A 27,572-nucleotide genomic window follows, 5' to 3' on the forward strand; every position below is an offset into this window, starting at 1 on the left:
TCTGGCCCCGCGCACGCGCGTTGAGCCCCGCAAGCTGGCGGCCCTAGGAGGCTCGCTGGCGCCCGGCGGGGGGTGCGCTGTGGGTGCTTGATCTGGTAGCTGGTTGACGGTTGCTCCGGGTTTGCCCTCCAAGCCCCAAATTCTTGTCAGCCAACGGCTTTGATGGAGTTGCCCCTTTGCGCACGACCCTGCTGGTTGTGCTAGCGGATGTTTCCTCCATTCTGGATCTGGGAAAATGCGTAGCGAGTGAAAGCTGAGCTGTCCCGATCTGGACCTTTTCGTTCTCAAATGGGCCCCAGAGTGAGAGGGAAATATCTGTGGTGGCTGTTTGCTTTGGATCCAGAGCTTACGAGCTCTGTGACCTTGGGCGACTAACCTCTCCGAGCCTCAGTTTCTTCATTGTGAAATGAAGATCCTTAAAGTCCCGACCTGGGGGTTGTGGCGAGGAGTAAATGAGGCAATGGATGTAAGCCCTTTGCAAGGTGCCTGCACCGGCAAACGCTCATTTTCAGTTCCTGCTGTTGTTACAAGTGTGCACGTAAGACAGCCATAAACATATAAAAATTGTTTAAGCCCGCTTCTTGAGTGATGACCACGACACTCCCTTGAGGGTAATCTACCTTCTTCTGGCCACTTCCATAGCCGTAATCCACGAAGTGTCACCCTTCGTGACTCCATCTGAACCACTTACTACGGCCTTCACTTCCTGATCTGCCTCCAGCCCCCTTGGACAGCACTAGTGGAAGACGACCTAATGTGGGTGTTGGCTGCAATCTGTCAGATGGTGCCGCGCCCTCCCCTCCACTAGGAGGGAGCACTTTCAGCGCAGTGGCTGGTTACGCATCATGATATCCAGGTACCTACCAACATTCTTGGCATGTGATAGGAAGGCAGATCCCATGAATGAATGAATGCATGCATGCATGCTATCTGGAGCAGAGGCCATTTTGCTGTCTAGGTACCCCTACCAAATCATTTTGTCCTCCAGCCCAAAAATGGCATAACAAAACCCCCCTTGTAGTAAGAGGGATATGATGATCTTGTTTCTCAAGACTCTCTATTTTTTAATAGTTTTATTGAGGTATAACTGATATACAATAAAATGTACATATTTAAAATATATACTTTTAGGTAACTATACTCAGTATCTTGTAATAACCTATAACGGAAAAGAATCTAAAAAAGAATATATATATATATATATGGTCTGAATCACTTTCCTGTACGCCTGAAACTAACACAACATTGTAAATCAACTACATTTCAATAAAAATTAAAATTTTTTAAATGAGAAAATAAGTTATTGTAAAAATAAATAACATAAAATATATACTTTTATGTTTTGACAAATGGAAACACCTGTGAAAACAATACCATAATTAATCTATTTTTAATTAGTATCATTTATGTAGTTGGCTTTAGATGTAAAGATAATACATACTCAATGTGGAAAATGAAGAAATGCACAAAAAAATTAAAAGTGCTATAATTCCACCATCCAGAGATAACCATTGGCAAGATTTCATTATATTTCCAAACAGGACTTTCTGGCTGTGCATTAACTTTTTTTACATGGATAAATTATAAAGATTGCATGTAAATGTTTGCATCCTGTACCTTTGATATTTCAGTGTGATTAGTAATTGTTTTCTTCCATCATGAGATATTTAGATTGCTTAACAACTTTTCTCTGTTTCAGATAAAACATTGATAAATATCTTTGTTCACAGATCCTTTTCCACATATTTGATTATTTCCTTAGGATAAATTACCAGAAGTAGATTTGGGTCAAAGGGTATAAGTCTGTTTCCTTTTTTTGTTCTTCTCAAAATAGAAAAACCTTTACTGTTTTCTCAATTAAAAGATAGTATATCCTTGTCGTAAATTAATTCAAATGAGACGGAAATGATAAACTAGGAAGCTGTCTATAACTCTCCCCTCCTGCCTTCACCCTCCCAGACTTCACCCCCAACCTAACCACTGTTAAGAGTTAAGCCTTAATGAGCAGGCGGGAACTTTGGATGGTAACAAAATAGTTCTAAAACTGGATTGTGGTAATGCTTGCAAAACTGTATGCATTTACCAAAAGTCATTGGATTGTAGACTGACAATGGGTGAATTGTATGGTATGTAAATTATACCACAATAAAGCTGCTTTTAAAAAGTTATAGGTGACCAAATTTTTTTCTATGCATATACCTTTTCAATATAAAAATGGTATCTGATATGGATCATGGACATCTTTCATGTTAACACAAATAGATCTTATCTTTTTAATAGCTGCATACATAAAGTCCCAGTGTATAGCTCTACCATCATTTATTTAAGCATTTCTCTACTGGCAGGCATTTAGGTGGTTTCCAATTTTTTGTCATCATAAACAACATTGCAGTGAGCATGCATATACAAGCATTTTTGTGTATTTGTCTGATTATATTCCTTTAAGATAAAATTCAAGAAGTGGAACTGCTAAATCAAAGAACATATTTTAAAATGTTTTTACTTGTATTGCCAAATTGGCCTCTAGAAAGGTTGTACTAATCTCTGCTCCTACTAACAATGTATGTATGAGAATGCCAGTGTCACCTGCCCCTCAATAGCACCCTATCCATCTTTTTAAACTTTGCCAAGATAGTCCAAAATAATCTCTCATTTACAATTCTCTGATTGTTGGTGATGTAACACCTTTTCAGATGTATACTGGCCACCTTTATTTCTTATTTTATAAATTGCCTCATCATATCAATGAATAATAACAAATGACATTGTCAGTAGTGTATAAATGAGGTGATCAAGTCCAACATACTTTGGTGAAATGATTGTGGAGTTAATAATAGCTTATATAGTTTTTCCATGAAGTTACAGCCGCAGAAATTATTTAATAATACCAGGTGAGATGATATTTAGTCAGATTCAGATTTTCCCAATAATGACCATGATATCTAGATGTTTGTGATATCTGTAAATAATAGTTTGCCTTCCTTGAATTTTTAATCTTTTAAAAATTAAGTTTAAACAGTGGCCACGTAAAGTATTCATTTAATACACAATGTTTTGTCTCCACTCACTAACAGATTGGTGAGGGGATAACTGTCTTCACAATTTACCAGATCACTAACCTTCACTGATAATAATAAGGATATCATTAAAAATTAAAAACTGAATATGTATGGAGTGCTTACTACATGCCAGGCACTGTGCTAAGTGGTTTACATGTATCATCTCATTTAAACATCATATAAACCCTTTGAGGTAGGTTCTGTGATAGCTCCCAAGTAAAAGTGAGGAAAACTGAGACAGCATTAAATATAAATAACATAGTCATGACCTCAGATATAGTAATGGAGGATCTGAACTTGAATCTAGATCTTGGTAAACCAGTTCCTTAGCATTTGACAACTCCACTATGACTATCTCCTTAGCCGTCCTGAGCTTCTGAGCTGTCTCACAGGATTGTTGCCACTGTTATTTCTTTCTCCCTCCCTTTGTAACTTGAAAACATACTCTACTCATGGTCTCCACTTTGTGAGCTCCCAAATGTATGTGTGTGTGTATGTGTAAACATGTTTATACGTGAATGTGTGTGAGTGTGTGAAAGTGTAGGGGTGTTGGGTGTGTTTGTGTATGAGCAATGAATATGTATGTGAATATATGTGTATGGGGGTATATGTGGGTCTGTTTGTGTGTGTGAGCATGTGTATATCTGAGTATGTGTCTGACAGTATGTGTATGTTTCTCCCTCTAGACTTTGAGGGCAGGGACTGTGTCTTGCTCATCCTTACACCCCCTGCATCTAGCCCAATGTCTTTGTCGTAGTGCATACATTTTTGTTGGATAATGAATGAAAATAAAAGAATTTTATACCTAGTGAAATCAAATTACATGTCAATTCCTTTTCCCTTCCATATTCTAATTTAGGCAGTAAATTTGCTAATAAGTTCTTTAAATGCTACTGTGGAGGTTACACGGAAGGAGCAAATTCCTTTGGTGTACGAGCGCCCTGTGATGTAAATATATTTTTCTATCCTTGTGAAGTTACATTTTTTAGGAAGGAATTTTTTCAGGTATTTTAAGAAAGTAACCTGCAATTATGACAATTATTCTCCTGAAATAGGATTTGTGTGTCATTCAGGAAACTACAGATTTTTGGTCATTTTTTCCTGTTTTAAAAGTAAACAAATTACTTGATTTAAGCTATTTTTGATTCAAAAAGAGAATCCAAAAATATCCTCCCTTCTACTTCATCTCCCTTTCTGCGTCATACAGAACTGTTACACTCACACTCCCACCCTCTCCTCATCCCTAGCTGCTTCTGTTCAAATGAATCATAAGCATTTCACAGTGTAATGACAAGTCTTAACATACTCAGATCTTAGGAAATTAAAAAAAACAAAACTGTACAGACATACTTCTTTTATAAGTTGTATTCAAATTCCAGTTTAAAAATCTAGACGCCATAACATCTTTTGAACTTTAAGGATTTGAATGATCCAGATCAAATTTATTTCATTCAGACATTAACTAGCCACAGCATTCAGGCAACCAAGCCTGTGAGGTTGATAGAAACCTTTGTGCTAATATGGCTCCATAGTTGTATGTATTATATTTCTTCTGTCTTTGTTACATAAGACATATGTTGGATGTGATCGTTTTGAGCACTGGCTCAAAATTACTTGTCCTGTGATTAACCAGCTCTGTGGGCAAGTCACTACTCTACACCCTGAGGATTACAGATGAATTTCACTTTTAACAGAGGTGTCTTCAAGGAGATGAAACAATTCAGAATGACCCAGAAAACAGGATAACTGCTAAGGTAAAATTTTTGTAGTAGTTTGCCCTTTCAGAATGATCATATGATCTCTAAGAGCCCTGGCAACTATAGAATTCTGTTTTCATGGTGCCCCTAACTTTAGTTGCCTTATCTACTAGTAACTGTGTCCATTTTTCTGACACAGTTTTGACTGAAGAGTAATAAATGCAGTTAGGAATTTCAAAAAGAAGGGTATGTCTGCTGAAATTCATTGATAATCCCGTTTCCACTGAAAACTATTCTTGGGATAACCCTTAAAAAATTTACCTAGTGAGATGTCACACTGTCACATGTGCTGGGGGGAGGGAGGGATATTTTCAGAGTAAAGTCAGTGGCTATCTTCCAAAAGAAATTTTTAGATTTCTTTTCCAAGCCCTTGTTACCATCTTCTACTTCTTCCTCCTCCCCTTCTAATCTTTTAGAACCTAGTGCCTCACCCAGGTTTTTAACGAAAACTTTGTTACTGCAAATTCCTGTTTCACGAAGCTGTCACAGCAATTACAAACCACAGTTTGTGGCTTATTACAGTAAATCATTAACACTATCATGGGATACTTCCTATTTGTCTGGGTGATCACAGTTTTTTTTCTATTTCCGTGACTTGTATTTTACGTTGCTGCAGGAAGAAATTAACCAATATATATTTCTATTTACACGCATATATATTCTCGAGTTTTTAAATCCATGTGAACTTCATAAAATGGCATTTCTCACAAAAACGAACAACTTATTTGTGATTGAGGTTTCAGCTGCGTAAATATATAGAGAGTTGAGTCTTTAAATACCTATTTAGAATTGCTACCTTTCATTTACTCCTTCATTCAATAGATAGTCTCAATTTGCTACTATATGCCAGTCATATATTCTAGGAACTTATATTCTAGATGGTTAAGTGGGATTTAGACAAACAATGAAGGAGAGATATTATCTTCTAACCCAGTGATTCTCAGCTGGGGGTGATCTTGCTTGCCTCCCTCCCAGATATTTGGCAATTTTTGCAGACATTTTTGGTTGTCACAACTAGGGGAGAGGGTGCTTCTGGCATCTCGTGGGTAGAGGCCAGAGATTCTGCTAAACATCCTGCAATGCACAGGGCAGTTCCCCCACCTAACCCCCAACAAGGAATTATCCAGCTGAGGTTGAGAAACCCTGTACTAACCTTTAGTATTATAGTCCTGGATCTTGGTTACCCTTGAGGGAGTAGTGACTGGAAGAGGACAACGGGGTGGGAGCAGAGCGGGGGTGGAGGGAGGTTTCTGGATGCTGATTACATGGGTGCATTTATTATGCAAAATTTCTCTAAACTCTGCTCTTATGGTTTGTGCATTTTTCTATGTGTATAATTTTAACATATATCCACTACATTTTTTGAAACTCCTTCCACCAAGAGAAGTATCTATGTTCCCTCCTCATGAATCTTAGATCTGTGACTGCTTAACCAATATAATACAGCAGAAGTGACACTGTGCCAGTTTCCAGACCCAGACTTTAAGAAATTGGCAATTTCCACTTCCTGTCATTTGGAACGCTCACTCTTGGAACCCAGCCACCATGCTCTAAGGGAGCCCAAAATAACCCACGGAGAGGCCCATGTGGAGGAAACTGTGTGGAAGGAAACAGAGGCCCCAGGCCCTCAGTCCTGGTTGAGCTCCCACCTGACAGCCAGCATCAACCTGCCAGCCAGGCGAGTGAACCATCTTGAAGTAGATCCTCCTGCCTCTATTCAAACTACCCCAGCTGACATCCAGTGGAGAAGAGCCAAACCTTCCCCGCTGAGCCCTGCCCAAATTGCAGATTCATGAACTAAATAAACAACTGCTGTTAATTTAAGTGACTACATTTTAGAAAAGTTTGTTAAGCAGCAATCTATAACTGGAACAAGGTTAAGTAAATCAAAACATTACTTTAAAAAGGAGTACTACAGCCATATAACTTTGGGAAACTCTTGGTTAAATAAAGTTTTAAAATTTCTCTTACTGCAGAACTTTTAACGGGCTAATGTGTTTTGCATTTCCGCACAAGATTATCCAGTGTTTCTTAAACATTTTTAACCGTAGAATCTGTATTTTAAAGTGCCATCTTGCAAGAAAGGTGCTCAATAGACCAGACTTTAAGAAAACCAGACTAACCTTTCAGTAATTCAGTAATTGAAATTCTAACCCTTAAAACTGAAGAGTTAATATCAAGATAGTTTTAACTAGAAAATTCATATGTAATCCAGTTAATTCTGATAATAAAGTGAAATACCTTAAATTTGCCTAACAAAATTTTAAATTATTTTAATGGCAGTTAAAAAGTGTAGATGGCATCTCAGTAGCTATTTCAAAGTCCCTGGGGTCATAATCAAAGGCTACATAAGTTTAAAAAAAAAAATAACTCTACATTCTGTTTCTGCTTGGAAAGTAATAGTAGCAATGTGTACTTCAATTTATTTATTTTTTAATTGAAGTATAGTTGATTTACAATGTTGTGTTAGTTTCAGGTGTATCTATACTTCAATTTAGGTGTTGAATGTTATAGAATGCTTTCCAGGTTTCCTAAAATTCTCACCTGATCTTTTTTTTTTTTTTAATCAGTCATCAATTTTATACACATCAGTGTATACATGTCAATCCCAATTGCCCAATTCTCACCTGATCTTAAATTTAACTGCACAACATACTTCTAATATACTGATACAAAGTTCTCTATTTATTTGTCCTTAAAGACAACATTGGGGACTTCCCTGGTGGCGCAGTGGTTGAGAATCTGCCTGCCAATGCAGGGGACACGGGTTCGAGCCCTGGTCAGGGAAGAACCCACATGCCACGGAGCAACTAAGCCCGCGTGCCACAACTACTGAAGCCCGCACGCCTAGAGCCCGTGCTCGGCAACAAGAGAAGCCACTGCAATGAGAAGCCCACGCACCGCAACAAAGAGTAGCCCCTGCTCGCCGCAACTAGAAAAGGCCCACGCGCAGCAACAAAGACCCAACACAGCCAAAAATAAATGAATGAATTAATTAATTTTTTTAAAAAAGAAAACATTGGACTGAAGTGGATAAATTTAGAAATTATATCTTGTCTCATGTCTAGTGGAACTCAAGTTTATTCATTATTGTCATCATCCAAAATCAAATGGAGGTTTTGTTTTGGTTTTCTTATCAAAGACCAATTCACAGTCCCCACACACATTCAGTTTCCCCATGTCTCAGCTCAGATGTATCACTTCAGCATGAGGGAACTTTGGAATAAAAACTATAGCATCAAAGTATAGCATTGTGCCGAGTAGGATATTGACCAACTTCACAAATACCCCTGTCATCATTCTCCTTTAGCCTTTCAGATCCTCCACTAGAACCTGACCTCTGCAGATAGAGGTCTCCAATCAGTCCTTAGTCCCCTCTTATCCTGGATCCACAGCGCCTTGATTTCCACCCCCTGGCCTTATTATCAAGTCTTAGCCACCCTGATCTATACTTGATTGCTGGAAAAGTTATTTTGTTTGAACCTTCGTGTTCAAACTGTGCTGACTCTAATCAGCTCCTTCTCAAACCAACTGAGTTAGAAATTCTGGTTTCTAGATTCCTCTCTGGCTTGGGGAAAGACACTTGTTTGGCTTTTGTGCCAAAACACAAAAGCACACCGCCAAAGGGGTCTGGGAAGGCTGAAATCCAGCACACGTTTCATTAATCAGGCTGAGAGCCTGTGAGTCTGTCAGCCCAAAGGGACATCTTTTCTGGTTTTAACAAAGGCGATTCATAAAGTGGTGGTACCGCTGGCCTCTAACATAGACCTCAGTGTCATCATTTAAACCTCTGGGATATTCTCTTTCCATCTTTTCTATTGTCTTAGGCTCTGTGCTATTCCATGGCATTTCAGAAAGGTCTTTTAAATATGAGACATTCGACGGGGTGACCTCTAAAGAATTTTGTGCCCTCAAGTTCTATGACTCTATATTCTGTTCTTCCTGTCTCCCCTCTTCTTATGGACTTAGTGCCCTGTCCCTCCACCTGAGAAGCTGTCATCTACCCACTGCTGCAGCAGAAGTTTCGGTTCTTCCAAACCCACCCCAAATCATCCCTTTTTCCAACAGCCTTACGTATAGATATGCAGACATCCGATTAAATTGTGAAGGTAAATCCTACTGACTTCTATTACAACTTTTAAAATAATTGAAAACTATGGTTACATTTAATGAGTTTTTTTTTTTTTCAGAGAAAACCAAAAATAATTGTAACATGTTGTGTTCCTTACCGAGGGCAGGAGAATATGGATGTCCCTGCTCAGAGAGCAAATTCACCTTTGCTTTGCCTTTTAGTTCTGTTCAGGCCCTTTACAGATGGATGATCCCCACCTACACTGGTGAGAGTGGATCTTCTTAACCCAGTCTACCAATTCAAATGCTAATCTCTTCTGAAACACCCCTACAGACATATACCCAGAAATGATGTTTTACCAGCTTTCTGGGCATCCCTTAGCCCAGTCAAGTTGACACATAAAATCAACCATCACACCATACAATGGAACACTACTTAGCAACAAAAAGGAATAAACTATTAGATGTGCGCAATAACATGGATGAATCTCAAAAACCGTGTTGAGTGAAAGAAGCCAGACAAAAAGGAGTACATGGAAACTAAAAGGCAAACTAAATTATAGTGATAAAAATCATGCCAATGGTTGTTGGGAATGAAGAGGGAGAGGACTTAGTGGCACATGGAAACTTGGGGGGGGGGGTGATAAATGTGTTCATTATTTTGATTATGGTGATGGATTCATAGGTGAATATTTATGTCAAAACTTACCAAATTGTACACTTTATTTTTTTTTTTAATTTTTAATTTATTTATTTATTTTTATTTTTGGCTGAGTTGGGTCTTCGTTGCGGTGCGCGGGCTTCTCATTGCGGCGTCTTCTCTTGTTGCGGAGCACGGGCTCTAGGCACGCAGGCTTCAGTAGTTGTGGCTCGCGGACTGTAGAGCACAGGCTCAGTAGTTGTGGCGCATGGGCTTAGTTGCTCCACGACATGTGGGATCTTCCCAGACCAGGGATCGAACCTGTGTCCCCTGCAGTGGCAGGCAGATTCTTATCCACTGTGCCACCAGGGAAGCCCAAATTGTACACTTTAAATACATGCTATTTACTGTGTTAATTACACCTCAATGAAACTGAAAAATACATTTTAATGATGTTACCTAATCAATTAATAGTTATAATCAATTATTGTGACCTTGTATCTTATTCAAAGGCAACTCATAGGCTTCTCCTTAGTAATGGTAATAATAAATCCAGGTTTATATTACGGATATGCAGCTAACTTAAGTTTACAGTCAGGGTCCCTAAGCAAAACATTAAGAAATGGTCCTTTGATAACTTTGTTTATTGAAAATTTATTTTCATAGGAAAGAAAAATGGTAGTATTGCAGGGGTGACCTGAGTGGGCTTTAGCCCCCCCATCATCCCTGTTGGCAGTGACCCCCTCCATTCTTTGAGATGGACCAATATTATAGACATAGTTTTTCTCAATGTTATGTAAATGGTTAGAGGTAAATCCAAACCAATAAGCTTCCAGACATACAAGTCTGGGCCACCACTGGGAGAGATCTCCCCTTTAAGTGATTCTTCCTACAATGTGGAAGCCACTTTTGTGGTTTTTATGCCTGTGATTAGCACCAATAATTATACTGAGATTTGTAGAACATTTTGTTTCTAATTGGTATTCACTGAATTTCTCAAAATGTAGGCTTCCAGTGGAAACCTGCAAGTTCTTTGCTCCCCTTTAACCTTTCTGCCTCATTCAGGAAACCATCTTAATTCCATTCTACAGCTTTGCCTTTCAAACGTTTGCTGGTTCACATAACAACAAGGATTAGGGAATTATTAAAGGATAAAGACTGCTTTGAAGCCAGTATTATTGCCATCCAACCCCAGAACCTATCTTGCTAAACCCACAAACTCAGAAGCACAAGCTCTCTTCCAGAGCTTTCCTTTGTCTTCCTCTCAAGCCACATGATTTACTTTCCCAAAGGGAGGTTATGTTCCATTGTGTTTTGATAGCATCCAGATTCTCCAGATAAACTCATTTACAAGGTGGTACACTCCTGTAAACCAGGCCAACTTAATTATTTTCAAATTACTCACCCCTTTATTAAACTGGCAAAACAAGCTAGCTTGATTATTAATATAAAAGCACTGTAAGTGCACTGATGTGCTTCTTCAGCTTCAATAAAACGTCATTTTTATTAAAGAATGAGGGTTTCTGTGTAGTCAAAGTATTACTTATATATGTACTACACAGAAGGAAAAATTCAGTGTTCCCTTAATTCCCGAGAGCAGGTAGCAAATTCACCAGAGGATTTAAAACCACTGCAATAAGAGTCAAACAATGAGTGGGTGGAAGTAGGGTTTAAAAAAAGAAAAAGTGATGTTTCTTATATAGAAGACATTTCATCTTTTACAATTTGCTTAATATGAGAAGTTAAGAGCTCAAGACCAGCAATTAAATGGTGTTGGTCGATATTTTAATATGAGGAGGCAATGTTTGAGGATCAATAGCCAAAAGCCAATGCTGTTCTTAGCTGTATCAGCTGTTTTTTTTTTTTTTTTTTTGGCTGTGTTGGGTGTTTGTTGCTGTGCGCGGGCTTTCTTTAGTTGTAGCGAGCGCGGGGCTACTCTTCGTTGTGGTGCGCGGATTTCTCATTGCAGTGGCTTCTCTTTTTGCGGAGCACAGGCTCTATGTGCACGGGCTTCAGTAGCAGTGGCACACGGCCTCAGTAGTTGTGGCTCACGGGCTATAGAGCACAGGCTCTGTAGTTGTGGCGCATGGGCTTAGTTGCTCCGCGGCGTGTGGAATCTTCCTGGACCAGGGCTCAAACCCGGGACCCTGCATTGGCAGGTGGATTCTTAACCACTGTGCCACCAGGGAAGCCCTCAGCTGTCTTTTAAAGGGCTAACCATGTGGGGTTCTCCTGACAAATTTAAAATGTTATTGAGCCTGCGGGAAAATGGGCTTTGCAACAGAAGTGGTGTTAAATAGGCCACCCAGTTCCCTCTTCAGAACTGAAGGACTTATTCCTTTTGGGCGATGGGAGACCAGAACTGACTAGCTCAATAGTCTCCTCCCCCAAGGTCACATCTTCCTGTGACAGCCTCACCCATTGACTGGTTGATGCCAGGGTACATCAAGGCCTGGCCCTCTCACCCCGATGCAGGACAGCTCTGAAGAGCCATCCCAGCTCCAGAGATCCCAATAGGCTTCACTGAGGCCATTGTTGAGACTACTTCACAGCCCACCTTCTTCCTGCCCAATCCTGCTTCCTTCCCTTCCCTTCCACAGGTGTTGAACCCAAGCATGCGCAAGTAATAAACTTGCAGCACAGTTATCTCTGTCTCAGAGCTGGGTTCCCTCAAATCCCCTGTTATTCCCAGCTGTAGTGAGATATAATTGACATACGGTGTAAATTTGAGGTGTACAACGTATTGATTCATTACATTTATATATTGCAAAATGATTACCATCATAGCATTAGCTAACACTTCCATCATGCAACATAATTACCATTTCTTTGTTTGTGGTGAGAGCATTTAAGATCTATTCTCTTAGCAAGTTTCAAGTACATAATATAGTATTATTAACTATAATCACAATGCTGTACGTTAGGTCCTCAGAACTTATTCATCCTATAGCTGAAAGTGTGCACACTGACCAATATCTCCCATTTCCTCACACACCCCAACCCCTGGTAACAATCATTCTAGTCTCTTTTTCTGTGAGTTCAGCTTCTCTAGATTCCATTTGTAAGTGATATCATACAGTATTTGTCTTTCTCTGACTTGTTTCACTTAGCCTAATACCCTCAAGGTCTATCCACAAACGGCAGAATGTCTTTTCTCATAGCTGAATAACATTCCATTGTGTGTATGTAAGTATGTGTATATGTATCTCATCTCCTTTATCCATTCATCCAATTATGGACACCTAGATTGTTTCCATATCTTGACTGTTGTAAATAATGCTACGATGAACGTGGGATCCAAAACCCCTCCTGTTTGTTTTCATCTTATTTTTTTAAAAAATAGTTAAACAACAAAACAGGATATAAAATGGAAGATTAAAATCATACCCCTACTCTCCTAGCTTCCCAGAAGGAACCACTGGTAACTATTGCTTGTATACACTTCCAGAGATGTCCTATAAATCCATAACCCTATACACATGTATGTCCCTTTTTTTGCACAAATGAGAGCATAATATCTAAAATGTTGTGCAATCTGATTGGTTTCATTTAGATATATTCTGTATATCTTTTCATATAAGTACATAGATTTCCTCCTAGTGGCTCCATATTATACCATTATATAGGTACACCATAATTTTTTAATCAGAATTTCCTACACAAATATGTAGGTAGTTTTTTGGTTTTTCTTTTCACAAATAATATTGCAAGGAGCATCCTGTAATGTTACCTTTGCCTATTTGTGTAGTATATCTAAAGCATAGATTCATAGAAGTAGAATTCTTAGATCAAATGCTGTGAGAATTAAAAAAAAAAAAAAATTTAAGGTATTGCTAAATTGTTTCCCTAAAAGGCAGTCCCAAGTTAAATTCCAAAAATTCCCAAAATCAATGCAAGAGAATGCCTCTTTCCCTTGTACTCTCACGAGTTGTGAGCTTAACAAAAAGGTTTTCACCTTTGCCAATAATAATAGGTGGGAAATATTACTTCCCACCCCTGCAAACCTATAGAATGCCTTAGTTTAAATTTTTTAAAGTTGTCCCCTCTGGGTGAATGAATTTTAAAAGTTCCCTCCCCACTCCCAACTTTCTAGATGGACACAGACCATGCCAGAATGTGGAATTTTCCATTCAGAACTCCATTTCCACACTACTCTTCCCTTGGCCAGTCACCTTTGCACGTTGCCCAAGCTGAACAACTCCACACGGCAGCCCTGGAACCTCACTGTTTGAAATTGCATTTCTTTAACTATGCATTACGTCCATACAACCCTTGGTACTTTTCTTGGTCTTTTTTTTTTTTTTTTTCATTTTTCTTTAAGGAGAAAACTGTTCTAAGTAGTTCAAAACCCATCAAGGTGATATTTTCATGAATCTGTATAATACCCCAACAGAACAGATGAATTGTAAATAATGATATCATTTGGTACCTTATTTACTGTATTGAAACCAGTTGACTTTATTTTCATTTTATTTATTTATTTTTAAAGTTTTGGCCTCACCACATGGCATGAGGGATCTTAGTTCCCCAACCAGGGATTGAACCTGTGACCCCTTCCATCGGAGCACAGAGTCTTAACCACTGGACCACCAGGGAAGTCCCAAATTGTCTTTAAATTTAGTGATTCTGGGCCATTAGCTCATCTGCCTCAACTAAAATTATATATCCAAATGTATGAAGCAATTCCTAGACCCTTGTCCTCTTTTAAGAGCACTAGAGCAGCTCTATGTACAATAGCCAGGACATGGAAGCAACCTAAGTGTCCAGCATTGGATAAATGGATAAAGAAGATGTGGCACATATATACAATGGAATATTACTCAGCCATAAAAAGAAATGAAATGGAGTTATTTGTAGTGAGGTGGAATGGAGTTAGAGTCTGTCATACAGAGTGAAGTAAGTCTGAAAGAGAAAAACAAATACAGTATGCTAACACATATATATGGAATCTAAGGGAAAAAAAAAAAAGGTCATGAGGAACTTAGTGGCAAGACGGGAATAAAGACACAGACCTACTAGAGAATGGACTTGAAGATATGGGGAGGGGGAAGGGTAAGATGTGACAAAGAGAGAGAGTGGCATGGACATATATACACTACTAAATGTAAAATAGATAGCTAGTGGGAAGCAGCCGCATAGCACAGGGAGATCAGCTCGGTGCTTTGTGACCACCTAGAGGGGTGGGATAGGGAGGGTGGGAGGGAGGGAGATGCAAGAGGGAAGAGATATGGGAACATATGTATATGTATAACTGATTCACTTTGTTATAAAGCAGAAACTAACACACCATTGTAAAGCAATTATACTCCAATAAAGATGTTAAAAAAAAAAAAGAGCACTAGAAATAATGATAATACTAATAGATACCATTAATCAAGTGTCTGGTATGAGCTGAGCAGATTAGAAGGCAGTATAGCTTAGAGGCTTCACACCCTCCCAGCTGTGCCTAACCTATGACACAGACTCTGAGGTCTCATTGACTCCACTCTGGCCACTGTACACCTTGGATAATTTACCTAATCTCTCTGAAAACACCCCTCCCCTCTAAAATGGGGATAATAATAATAATAGTAGTACCATCCTGATGTTCGAAAACACTTAATATGATACTTGCTACCTAGTAATTGCTCAACAATTGTGATCTATTTTGACTGGACGTCTTACATACATTATGTGACTCTCCTGATTTTAACCAAAAAGCTTCAATAAGCCCCTATTGCCAGCACAATAATATTGTTTTTGAAACTGTGTTCTCTGGGACTGTAGAGGAACCCTGGGGCTGCCATAGGGAAAAGGACTGAGAAAGACTAGTTCCATTCTTATCTGTCTATTATACTGTTCCAAAGAAAGCTTAATATGAAAAAAAAAAAGTTTCTTTTTTTTTTTGTTAAAGTGGAAATTTCTCTGAACCATACAGGGGAAATCTTGGCTTTCAAGGTCTTCCAATAGTTTGGCCTCAACCTACTTTTCCAGACTTATCTTCCTTGATACTCAGCCACAAACTTATCATCCTATCCACTACAATGGTGTATTTGCTGCCGGCACACTAGATTACTCATTCCTTAGAAATGGGTCCTCTGTCATTTATCTCAATATTTTCAGAGACTAGCAGAGAGTCTGACACCCAGCAGGCATTCAGAAAATACTTGTTTCATTTATTTCAGTAAATGAACCCTCCACTTCAGTTAAATTTGTCTCCTGGACACCTCTCAAATGGTCTCGTATCTCCTTCCTGCCCTTTGTTCATGAATATTCCCTTGTCCGGATGGCCTTTCACCATCTCACCTCCACCAAATGCTTAATTCAATCTTTAAGGCTAAAATCAAATTGCGTGTTTCCTATAAACCCAATCCTGACCCTTCTAATTGGAAGGCCTTCTTCCCCTAAACTCATTTGGTTTATGAGTTGTCCGTAATTCACTCAGTGACTTAGCATGGATTAGTTTCTATTGACGTTATCTGCATGTCTTATCTTCTTGTCTTGGAGAGCAGTGACCATGTCTTAAAGTCATTTGCTTTCTTTTATTGCTTAGCCCTGTCTCAATGTGCTCAATAAACATTTAAGAAGCAGATTAACGAATGAATGAATGTTTTGTCCCTTGATGTCCCAACCATGGTAGCCCCAGAAAATGGGGGACACACAATAGGTAAATAAGAGTGAGACAATGCTTCTCAAAAGTTTCAAACAGGGACTCCTGGAAATGAGCACTCTTGCCCCTGGGGTAGGTGATTGAGGAAATCCTCAATTCCATATCCACCAAGGGACAACTGTATAGATTTACAACAGTGTAAGGTTAAGTTCAGATAACAAAGCAAAGATAAAAAGAAGACTTTTTTTACTCTCTACAACTGTACAATAAATTAATATGTTTGGAGAGAAATCCCTTCTTTCTGCAGCATCTGCTGTGAAGTTGAAGCTGTTTGGACAGTCTAGGTATTTATGAAGTGCAGTGTTTCAGATATCCATTGCTGTGTAACAAACCAACCCAACACATGGTAATTTAAAATATCAATGTTATATTATGTCTCACAATCTTGTGTATTGAATCTCTAGGCATCTCCTTTTCAGGCTCAGCTGGGGTCACTTATGTGGCTGTAGTCATCTGATCACTTGCCTGGAGCTGGAGGGTCCAAGATGGTCTCACTCACATGTCTGGCAGCTGGAGCTGGCTGTCTTTTGGGACCCAAAAGCTATCCTTCAGGTGTGCTAAACTGGGCTTCCACACAGCATGAAACATCTCAGGATTGCAAGAGCAGAAGCTGCAAGGTCTCTTTTTTTTTTTTAATTTATTTTTGGCTGCATTGAGTCTTTGTTGCTGCGCATGGGCTTTCTCTAGTTGTGGCGAGTGGGGGATACTCTTCGCTCAGTAATTGCGGCTCACGGTCTCTAGAGCGCAGGCTCAGTAGTTGTGGCACACGGGCTTAGTTGCTCCATGGCATGTGGGATCTTCCTGAACCAGGGCTCAAACCCATGTCTCCTGCATTGGCAGGCGGATTCTTAACCACTGCGCTAACAGGGAAGTGCAGAAGCTGCAAGATCTCTTAAGGTCTAGGTCCTGAAATTCACATAGCATCACTTCTGTCACATTCTATTAGTCAAAGCAAGTCACAAAGCCAGCCCAGTTTCAAGTGGTGGAAAATTAGACTCTGTTTGTTGATGGGAGGAGTGGCAAAGTCACATTTCAAAGGGGCATGGACACTGGGAGCTGGGATTTATTGGGGACCATTATCATGACCTAACACAGGCAGCTCCAGACATTCATTTATATGCCCCATGATTCTGGTGAGTGAGTACCACCTGACTACTTTTGGTCAAGGGACACTGACTTCTTACTGAAGAAAAAAGTAATATAGAGACTTCCCTGGTGGCGCAGTGGTTAAGAATCCACCTGCCAATGCAGCGGACACAGATTCGATCCCTGGTCCAGGAAGATCCCACATGCCACAGAGCAACTAAGCCTGTGTGCCACAACTACTGAGCCTGCGTGCCACAACTACTGAAGCTCGTGCGCCTAGAGCCTGTGCTCCACAACAAGAGAAACCAAGACAATGAAAAGACCACACACTGCAATGAAGAGTAGCCCCCGCTCACCGCAACTGGAGAAAGCCCATGCGCAGCAACAAAGACCCAAAGCAGCCAAAAATAAAAATAAATAAAATAAAATAAATTTATTTTAAAAAAAAGTAATACAGACTCATGGGAGAAAATTTAGAAATACTGTCAAAGCAAAGGAAAGAAAAAAGCAATGACCTATAATACCACCACCCCAAAATAACCATTGTTAAGATTTAGGTTTATATCCATCCAACCTTTGTTCTAAAATATGGATAATAATACATGGTCTACATAAGCTCTATATTATTGTACACATTCTTACCAGGTGCTGTGCTATGTACTTTGCATAGATTATCTTATTCAACACTCACCATAATCCTATGAGATAGATACTATTATCTCCATTTTTCAGAAGAGGAAATTTGAGGACTTAGCTAACTTGCCTAATGTCATATATATACACATATTTATGTATATATATCAACCATACTACTGTGAACTCTCTTTTTTCCTATAATATTTTATCATGCAAATTTCCTTACTTGTTAGCTTTTGTATGAGCTACATCAAAATTGAAAAGCAACAATGACTTTACAATATCTGAAATCTGGTTCCTGGCCATGATTGCTTCTTGAGCCTGTCAGGTGGCTGCAGATTAGAACGAAATAATGATGTATGCCCTTCTCTACAAAGTACTAGCTTTGAAATTTTAATCTTTCATAAGAGCCTCAAGGCTTGATTTTGGCAAAGTTGGTTAGTGGAGAAAATAGCATCTGAATTTTTTTGAATGTTATGACACATTTCTTAAAAGCTCAGCAGCAGGAGTGCAAAGTTGGAACATGTTCATTTCCCCAGGAAGCCAAGAAGTGAGAAATGACAGGCATCAGGCACCACAGGGAAATCACAGATCTTCCCAGGTGTAAGGTGTTTGTGGTTTGATACAAGATACTATGTTTCATTGATCATCTACCTCTCAGTAAATGAACGTGTCCTTCCAGTGCGCACACCTTACATTTCTATTTTTAATCACTAAATTTTGTATATTCTAGGGCAAAAATTGGCAGGGGTTTGTGATAAGTGGGAGGGAAGTGACAGGTGGAAATGTTTGGGAAGAGAAACACACAAGGTCCCTTTTTACATGAAACTGCAGATTAATAACATGAGAAGATGTGAAAATGGCAAATGTAATATGAGAAGCAATATAAACATACAAAATAAAATTATGTTCTTAACAATTACTTTGGAAATTTAATGCTTATTTGTTCTTGTATGTGAGAGGATGACTTATTGTGATTCACCTCAATTTCTACCTATCAGAAATAGAAGATTCAGTAAGCTTTGCTGGAAAAAAATTTTTTTTAAATTAAGCCCTTTAACCAATTATTATAATCATGCTCACAATTCATTTCCAGCTAGCAATATAATAATAAAGATAAATTTATGAACGAAGCATTTTACTAATAAAAAGGACAATTTTGTGTAGGCCTAATGTTGCTTTTAACTTAACAGATATCTTTTTGTTTTCAACTTTTGAAGAACTATATGAGAAAAATAAGCCAACTAAACAGAATGGAATTTCTATGTGCCGGTTGTTATGTAACCCTCCCATGGATATTTACCTTTGTAAATACTAAACCCTCAATTTCAAACAGTACCATATGCCCAATCAAGTAGAGATTAAATGTTATTGGTTTGGTTAAATTTTAAGGCACATTGGTTATCAAGTCCTTTTTCATATGCCAACTACAATAAGTTGCAAATGGCTGACTAGAACACTGAGTTGAAAAGGGTTCTGAGTTTGAGCGTTCAAGTTCAGAAGGGGTTCTGAGATAATTTAGTGGCTTCTGCCACTGGTAGGTGAATACAGGGAATGGCAGCATGCATGCCCATGTTGCCATCTCTGCTAAGATGTAAGGAAATATTACTTTACATGAAACATTTGTTTATTATTAGTACTCTTCCTTCACAGTCATTTGACACATATTTATTGAGCACCAACTTTGTCCCAGAAAATGTTCTAGGTACTGAGGATACAGCAGTGAACAAAAAAATATACACACACACAAACTGACATTTGAATATAGTACTTTGCTATTTTCTGAGGTTTTTCTAGAAGATATCTCATTTAATCCTCACTATAGCCTAGCGAAATAGGTAAAACAGGTGGTGATATCTACATATTACAAATGAGGAGAATGAAGCATAAAATGTTTGAATATACTTCTTTAGCTTAAGTATATTCACCAGAAAAGCATAGAGAGAAAAAACAAGAGCAAACAAATACTTAATGGTGAATCTTTAAAGGCATTTTTATTAAAATAAAGAGTAAGATTAACCATTTCCTTTTAATACTGTACAGGAGCAATATAAGATTTGGAAAGGAAGAACCAAAGCTGTTCTTATTTACAGTCTATAGGTTATCTATAAATTCCAAAAAGTCTACATACAATTAATATTAGGGCACAAGATTTCTGGGTACAAAATCAAAATATGAAAATCAATAGAATCTCTATGCATCATTAGTACTAACCAGAAAATGTAATAGTAAAAAATCTCAGCTTTAGCTATTTGTAGAGTTTGACAAGCTCAACCCAAAGTTTTCATTGAAATACAAAGGGTCAGAAGTACACGAGACAATAATGAAAATCAAGATAGAGGAATATTCATACTACCAGATATCAAGACCTATAAAATTATAACGATTAAGACAGCATAGCTTTGACCCAGGGACAGAAAAATAACCAATGAAACAGATTAAAGGACCTATAAACAGAACCCAGCATAAATGGAAATTTGATATATGGCAAAGTTGTATTACCATCAACTGAAAAGATAGACTAGTCAGTAAATGGTCTTGGGGGGAGTTCCCTGTTTGCCTAGTGGTTAGGATTCCAGGCTTTCAGTGCCGTGGCCCGGGTTCAATCCCTGGTCGGGGAACTAGTTCCCACAAGTCGTGTTTCTTGGCCAAAAAATAAATAAATAATAAATGGTCTTGGGACATTGGCTATTTTTATGGAAAAAAATAACATTCATACCGTACTACACACACACACACACACACACACACACACACATGCACACACACACGCATACACACATGTATACACACATGCATACGGGCTCAGAAACTTTTACAGATGGATTAAAGACTTAAAATGAGAAGTTTTTAAAACTTTCAAAAAGAAATACAGAAAAATATCTTTACGACCATGAGATAGGAAAGAATTCTTACACAAAGCAGAAGAAGAAGGAGAATAATAAATTAAACTTCTTTCTTTTTTAATTTTTATTTTATAATAAATTAAACTTCTATCTAACAAAGATACTTTAAACAAAGTAAAAAAGATAAGCTACAGATTTGGAGAAAGTATTTACAGTGAACGTAACTGACAAAAGATTAATTTCCAAAATAAAAAAGTATTCCTACAAAACACTAGGATAAGGAAACCCACCACCATCATGGGTGAAGGGACAGGCACTCACAGAACTCAGTGACAAACAAGCATTTGAAAAGATGCTCAGGATCACTCATAATCAGCAAAACACAAATTAAGGACTTCCTGGTGGTGCAGCGGTTAAGAATCCACCTGCCGATGCAGGGGACACGGGTTTGTGCCCTGGTCCGGGAAGATCCCACATACCACGGAGTAACTGAGCCCGTGAGTCACAACTACTGAGCCTGCGTGCTGCAACTACTGAAGCCCACGTGCCTAGAGCCGGTGCTCCACAACAAGAGAAGCCATGCAATGAGAAACCCGCGCACGTCAAGGAAGAGTATCCCACGCTCGCCGCAACTAGAGAAAGCCCACGTGCAGCAACGAAGACCCAACACAGCCAAAAAATAAACAAATAAAATAAGGAAAGAAATAGAAAAATATTTTAAACAAACACACACACACAAATTAAAACACTGATTTCACACCTTCAAACTGGCAGAAAAGTTTTAAAAGCTAACAAAATTCAGTGTTGATGAAGATGTAGAGCAAGGGATATTCTCAAACACTGATCCATATAGTCATTCAGGGATACATCAGTCGTTCAGGCTGATGGAGGTTCCAGATCTTCCAATACTGCCATTTTAAAACATGCTTCCATGGTCTCTGCAGCAGGGAAGAGATCCCAGAGAATTCATTCTTCTATGCTTACTTTGGAACTTATACACAAACACCACATCTGCTTACAGCCCATTGACACAACTAGTCTCATGGTACCAACCTGCCTGCAAAGAAGGCTGGGGGATGCAATCATTTTGTGTGCCCAGGGAAGAGGAAAATGAAATAGGATTTGATGAACACATGGCATTCTCTCTGCCATAACTGATGAAATATTAAAATTTTATAAAACTGGGTGGTAGGTAGATGTTAATTTTATTATTCTTTATGTTTACATTTTTCATAATTATTTAAAAGGGAGGAAAATGAAGAAAGATTAAATGATCTGTCCAGAGTTACAGTGCTAATAAGTGGTGAATTGCACTAGAACTGTTCTCTCTCTAATAAAATTTTCCTCCAAGAGGCAAATCCAGGTACTGAATTCAGATTATTCATTTAAGACATATTTATTGAGTTCCGATTATATTCCTGTCCTTGAGAAGGCCACATTACAAAGGCAGAAGAAACAGACACATAAATTATTGCAATACATTACAATTATCACAATGGAACATGAAAAAAAAGTATGTACAGAATACTTTTGGTCATTAAAACCTGGTAACATAATCACTGGAAACTTCTTCATGGTGGTCTTGATTCCCAGGAAATTTTTAAATGTGCACTAGCAGTGTATGAGGTCAATGTAATCTTCAATTATGAGAGCCGAACTTTTGTGGAGAGTTATTTCAGGAAATTCCTGAAGCAAAACTTTGCCATGAACTCCATCCAGTTCATACTCAGCCTGTACAGACTTGCTAGGGAGGTACTGCTAAAACAATATATACAGTCTTCTTTGACCTCACGTCTTCAAATAAGAAGCTCTTTGCTCTACACAAAAGTAGAGTGAAACAGTGAAAAGGAGACTTGTTCAATTTACTAGTATTGAAGTCTTATGCCTTGCTGAAGCATCTAGGAAGACAGCTCTCAAAGCATGGCACACTTGTGGAGGTCAGAGACTGAAAAAACCTAGTGTATTTTCTAGACCATCCTCCATGACCAAGTACATAGCTGCTGCTGATAATTTATCTCCTTATATTCTCCTCAATGCAGTTTTAAAATATTCCCCTTATGTATACAGCTATGTTTGTCAAAAGAATTCCATAATCTAGTTCATTCATTTATTCAACACAAAGTTTGGAGTTGGGGATATAGTGCTTAGCAAAACAGACATGGTCTCTGACTTCTTGGAGCTTATCGTCCAGTTGGGGAAAGAGACATTAATCAAACAAGTACACCAATAAGTATTCTCATATATGGACAAGACTTATGAAGACAAATAAAGGGTTCTGTGAAAGAGAATAGAGACTACTAAGGATTCTAATTTAGAATGAAGGGATTCAGGACTGCCAGTCTGGGGTAGTGATTAGTGGTAGATTAGACTAGGGAAGTGGTAGAGGAAAGTTGAGATTTTTGTGATATCTTTTAGTGGTTAAATTGCTAGGATTTGATGATTCATAGACATGTAGATGGAGGGAGAGGGAAGGTCCAGGATGACTCTCAGGACCAATCCTCAATATAAAAATTCCCCTCATATTCTCAGAATGCTTTTTCTCATCCAGTTTTACGAAAACACTCATATTCATCTATGTACTATTGCATTCCTTGCATAAGCATTTTATCCTTAGATACAGATGTTTTCTTATCTGGCAGGGGAATCACTGCGATACTGGCCACATTTAAGCCTGCTGCACTCAATGCCATTCATCTTCTTTCTTTTTTCTGTCGCCAAGATGATGCTAAATCCAGAGCTAAAGGCTCCCACTCCCCTACTGCTCTCTGCAGTTATTTTATATTCTTCAAGGATTTTTAATTCACATTTAATTTATTATATCACATTTACATGTACATTAACATGGTACAAGTTTTACAAGGACAAAGGGTACACAATGAAAAGTAGGTCTCCTTCCACCCTGCAGCCCAGTTGTCTACCTTCTCTCCCTCAAATCAGCCACCATTACAAATTTCTTGAGTATCCTTCAAGAGATAAGCTTTGCATATGCAAGCAAATGTTTTGTAAATAAATGGAAGGATACTATGATGGTTAATTTTATGTGTCAACTTGACTGGGCTAAGGATGCCCCAAATAGATAATAAACATTATTTCTGGGTGTGTCTGTGAGGGTGTTTGTGGAAGAGATTAGCATTTGAATCAGTAGACTGAGTAAAGGAGAGCCACCCTCACCAATTCAGATGGGCATCATCCAATCCTCTGAGGGCCTGAATAGAACAGAAAGGCTGGAAAAGGGTAAATCTTCAAAAAAAGGTAAAGTTGGGAGAGACATCCATCTTCTCCTGCGCTCAGACTTTGGTGCTCTTGGTTCTCAGGCTTTCAGACTCAGACTGGGACTCACATCGTCAGCCCCAGATTCTAGGGCCTTTGGACTTGGACTTACATCATCAGCTCCTATGGTTCTCAGGCCTCTGTTCTCAGACTGAATCACACCACCGGCTTTCCTGGTTCTCCAGCTTACAGATGGCAGATTGTGGGACTTCATGCCCTCCATAAGCCCATGAGTCAATTCCTATAATCTTCTCCTATCTATCTATCTATCTATCTACCTATCTATCTATCTATCTATCTATCTATCTATCTATCTATCTATCCATCCATCCATTAATCCTATTTGTTCTGTTTCTCTAAAAAGCCCTAATACAGATACTATACTCACTGCTCTGTACCTTGCATTGTTCACTTATTATATCTTTTCATATAGGCTTTTTAATGACAGTGTACAATTTAAATTGACTTGATTTAATTTGATTAATCTGTCCTTTATTGATGGACATTTATGTTGTTTCTAATTACAGGCCATTACAAACAATGCTGCAGTAAAGAATCTTTACATACCTCATTTCACACATATGTAAGCTCCTCTACAGAAAAAAATCCTGTAAGTAGAATGCAGAACCAAAAGGCATGTGCATTTGTAATTTTTACAGCTATTGCCATAATTTTAAAGGATACTCCAATTTACACTTCTATCTGCAATATATTAGAGTTCCTCCTATCTCACATTCTCATCCACATATTATGTCATCAAACTCTTTGATCTTTGACAAAATAAGTGTAAATATTACTGCATAATTCTAATTTGCGTTTCTCTTAGAGTGAAATTGAACATCTTTTCCTACAGCTCTAACAGTGGTAAGGTTTTACTGTGAAATTTGCACATGTTACTTCATGTGAAAGAAACTTTTCAAAGTTAAAATGAATAAAAAGCATTCTTTGATCAACTATGAGTAGATTGTCAAATCTGGTTATACTGTCCTTTAAATATGAAGATGCACAGATCAATTTTGATGAAGTCATTAACTAATTTGCAGATATTAAGTCTTGAAATGTTATTACTCATTATTGAGATTGAACTAAAATTGGCATATGTTCTTTCCATTTTTTCAAAAGGAACAAGCATTCATCCATGTAACAACATAGGTGAATCTTAAATGCATATTGCAAAGTGAAAGAAGGCAGAAAGATAGTCTACATTCTGGGAAAGGCAAAACTCATTAGAGATGGAGAACTGATCAGTCAGTCATTGCTAGGGATTTGGGGAGAGAGAAGGACTGACTAGGTTAAGCACAGGGCCATGAAACTATTCTGCATATTACTGTAGCAGTAGCTACACAACACTATCCATTTGTAGAAACCCATAGAACTTTACAGAACATGTGTGAACCTTAATTATGCAAAATTTTAAAAAAATCAACTAGGAGGGTGGGGGAATCCTGGGATGGAATACAGCCTGTGACAAAAGAATCTAACTATATTATTAATGTGCAACATGACCTCACTAAGGGAAATAGGGAAAAGAGATGCTGACCTACCTAACTTTGGAAATGACTGGAAACTGTAAGACTAAAGACAAAAGAAAGAGTACATCAGACTATACTCTGGTTGGTAAAGGTGTTTCTCCAGGGGGACAAGTTAACAATTCTAAAACTGCTATATGTTTATGCCAGGAGTGAGCAAATAAGTAAATGGCTGGTGGATAGCCAGGTTTCCTACTATCAGTGAGAGAGGTTACAGATCAGCAAAAGGAGGAGGCTAGAATGAGCTTTGTGGTTCTGGATTAGAATGGAAGAATTAGTATGAACTCATGTTAATCTTAATGCAGATATTGATGGATATAGACATAATCTGCATCCTTACATAGATATAGATTACATAACCTATAAAAATCTATATCTAAATATCTATATATGTTCTTATACACAGGTTAGTATACATGCATATATTTCTTAGCTCTATCTGCTGAGAGGGCTTGGAAACAACAATACTCTAGTAGCAACAAGCACCCCTTGTGCCCAGATCTTGGTTTCTGACACCATTGTCCAATAAAAGGAACCAGGGCTCCTTGGAGAAATGGCTGATTCTAGGACTGGGTCCGGGAATATACAAGATGAGCCTGGAGCATCTTGTAGTGCCAGAAAGTAAGGAAGTGCTCAAAAAATAAAACTATGAGGTATATCAAAGGGATACCAGAGCTAATTGGAAGAGCTCCCAAACGCCAAAGCCGGAAATATTGGGGCAAGAAAAAAAGACTGGATTTTAGTCCAAAGTATAAAATAAATACCCAAGGGTCTATTTTAATATAAATAAATGATTAAATAAATAAATTAATGAATGAGAAGAGACAAATCTCTCCATATAAAAGAACCCCAAATAATCCCCCCTCCACTACCTAAGGGTGGGTTACACTTAGTGATTTGCTTCCAAAGAGCACGGTATGAAAAGGAGAGGGAAAGGTAGCCTTTACAATGAAGAAACCTGGCAAACACTACCTTGGCGAGCTGACCAAGGTGAACATCCTCAGTAATAAATCATGTGGATAGCATGGACCTTTGATAATTATGTGTTGAAAATGGCTTAATTTCTGTGGTCTTCTTCCCCAGAAACTGTAACACCAGGATAACCGTGAGAAAAACATCAAATGAAGGGACAATCTACAAAATACCTGACCAGTACTCCTCAAAACTGTCAAGGTCATCAAAAACAAGGAAAGTCTGAGAAACTGTTATATCACCGAAGAGCCTAGGGAGACATGGCAACTAAATGTAATGTGATATCCTGGAGAAGATCCTGGAACAGAGAAAGGATATTATGAAAAAACTACAGAAATCTGAATAAAGTATGAGTTTAGTTTAAAAAGATGTCTCAATATTGTTTCATTAGTTGTAACAAATGTACCACACTAATGTAAGCTGTTAATAATAGTGAAAACTAGGTGCAGGGTATGTGGGAAAGCTCTATACTTATCTTTGCAACTTTTCTATAAATCTAACACCATTTTAAAATAGTTTATTTAAATATGAAAGATAAGATTGACAGGTAGAGGAATGGATAGGTGGGTAATTATCTGATAAGGCAACTATAGTAAAATATTACTGGTAAAATCTACGTGCTGGGCGTATGTTATCATTAAAACTTCTTCAACTTTGCTGTATGCTTGAAAAATTCATAATAAAATGGCAAAAATACATTTATGGAATTAAAAGCAATCTTATTAACTTCTTCCTTTTTGTACTACAAGCTTTCCTTCTGCTTTCCTTTCTTATTTACTTACAGGCCTGATTACCCATACAAAATTCAAAAAAAGAAAATTTTCACTGCTGCATTTCTCTTCTGGCCATTATCACTATTCATTTTTAAATAATTTATCAGATGGAAGTGTGTTTAAAAATTATCCCTGGGCTTCCCTGGTGGCGCAGTGGTTGAGAGTCTGCCTGCCAATGCAGGGGACACGGGTTCGAGCCCTGGTCTGGGAAGATCCCACATGCTGCAGAGCAACTAAGCCCGTGAGCCACAACTACTGAGCCTGCGTGTCTGGAGCCTGTGCTC

General features: G+C 38.3%; 1 long non-coding RNA gene across 1 annotated transcript; it reads left to right on the forward strand.

Moving 5' to 3' along the window:
• Positions 1–66: 66 nt before the first annotated feature.
• Positions 67–26,892, forward strand: LOC309643049. The gene is made up of 2 exons (XR_014253507.1): positions 67–4,813; positions 26,627–26,892. It is a non-coding gene; the product is annotated as an uncharacterized lncRNA (long non-coding RNA).
• The last annotated feature ends 680 nt before the right edge of the window (positions 26,893–27,572 follow it).

Source organism: Balaenoptera physalus, assembly GCF_965194825.1.
Source record: "Balaenoptera physalus genome assembly, chromosome: 14".
In the NCBI taxonomy this organism is placed as follows: Eukaryota; Metazoa; Chordata; class Mammalia; order Artiodactyla; family Balaenopteridae; genus Balaenoptera; species Balaenoptera physalus.